Source organism: Oncorhynchus nerka, linkage group LG14, assembly GCF_034236695.1.
Source record: "Oncorhynchus nerka isolate Pitt River linkage group LG14, Oner_Uvic_2.0, whole genome shotgun sequence".
In the NCBI taxonomy this organism is placed as follows: Eukaryota; Metazoa; Chordata; class Actinopteri; order Salmoniformes; family Salmonidae; genus Oncorhynchus; species Oncorhynchus nerka.
Window position 1 is genome coordinate 11581852 of NC_088409.1, and position 1950 is coordinate 11583801.

Genomic DNA, 1950 nt, shown 5'->3' on the forward strand with positions numbered 1-1950 from the left:
ACTCACTTCTCACAAGAGGGGAGGTCTGCCTGGGAGTGTACCACTCACTTCTCACAAGAGGGAGGCTGCCTGGGAGTGTACCACTCACTTCTCACAAGAGGGGAGGGCTGCCTGGGAGTGTACCACTCACTTCTCACAAGAGGGGGAGGTCTGCCTGGGAGTGTACCACTCACTTCTCACAAGAGGGGGAGGTCTGCCTGGGAGTGTACCACTCACTTCTCACAAGAGGGGGAGGTCTGCCTGGGAGTGTACCACTCACTTCTCACAAGAGGGGAGGTCTGCCTGGGAGTGTACCACTCACTTCTCACAAGAGGGGAGGTCTGCCTGGGAGTGTACCACTCACTTCTCACAAGAGGGGGAGGTCTGCCTGGGAGTGTACCACTCACTTCTCACAAGAGGGGGAGGGCTGTCTGGGTGTGTACCACTCACTTCTCACAAGAGGGGGAGGGCTGCCTGGGAGTGTACCACTCACTTCTCACAAGAGGGGAGGGCTGCCTGGGAGTGTACCACTCACTTCTCACAAGAGGGGGAGGTCTGCCTGGGAGTGTACCACTCACTTCTCACAAGAGAGGGCTGCCTGGGAGTGTACCACTCACTTCTCACAAGAGGAGGGCTGCCTGGGAGTGTACCACTCACTTCTCACAAGAGGAGGGCTGCCTGGGAGTGTACCACTCACTTCTCACAAGAGGGGGAGGGCTGTCTGGGAGTGTACCACTCACTTCTCACAAGAGGGAGGGCTGCCTGGGAGTGTACCACTCACTTCTCACAAGAGGAGGGGCTGCCTGGGGTGCCACTCACTTCTCACAAGAGAGGGCTGCCTGGGTGTGTACCACTCACTTCTCACAAGAGGGGAGAGCTGCCTGGGAGTGTACCACTCACTTCTCACAAGAGGAGGTCTGCCTGGGAGTGTACCACTCACTTCTCACAAGAGGGGGAGGGCTGTCTGGGTGTGTACCACTCACTTCTCACAAGAGGGGAGGGCTGCCTGGGAGTGTACCACTCACTTCTCACAAGAGGGGAGGGCTGCCTGGGAGTGTACCACTCACTTCTCACAAGAGGGGAGGGTCTGCCTGGGAGTGTACCACTCACTTCTCACAAGAGGGGGAGGGCTGTCTGGGCTGTGTACCACTCACTTCTCACAAGAGGGGAGGGCTGCCTGGGAGTGTACCACTCACTTCAAAGGGCTCACAAGAGGGGAGGTCTGCCTGGGAGTGTACCACTCACTTCTCACAAGAGGGAGGCTGCCTGGGTGTGTACCACTCACTTCTCACAAGAGGGGAGGTCTGCCTGGGAGTGTACCACCTCCTTCTCACAAGAGGTCTGCCTGGGGAGAGGTCTGCCTGGGAGTGTACCACTCACTTCTCACAAGAGGGGGAGGTCTGCCTGGGAGTGTACCACTCACTTCTCACAAGAGGGGAGGGCTGCCTGGGAGTGTACCACCTTCTCACAAAGAGGGGGAGGTCTGCCTGGGAGTGTACCCACTTCTCACAAGAGGGGGAGGGCTGTCTGGGAGTGTACCACTCACTTCTCACAAGAGGGGGAGGTCTGCCTGGGAGTGTACCACTCACTTCTCACAAGAGGGGGAGGAGGTCTGCCTGGGAGTGTACCACTCACTTCTCACAAGAGGGGGAGGGCTGTCTGGGAGTGTACCACTCACTTCTCACAAGAGGGGAGGCTGCCTGGGAGGTACCACTCACTTCTCACAAGAGGGGGAGGTGTACCACTCACTTCTCTAAGAGGGAGGCTGTCTGTACCACTCACTTCTCACAAGAGGGGGAGGGCTGCCTGGGAGTGTACCACTCACTTCTCACAAGAGGGAGGAGTCTGCCTGGGGTGTACCTCCTTCTCACAAGAGGGGGAGGCTGTCTGGGAGTGTACCACTCACTCTCACAAGAGGGGGAGGTCTGCCTGGGAGTGTACCACTCACTTCTCACAAGAGGAGAGCTGCCT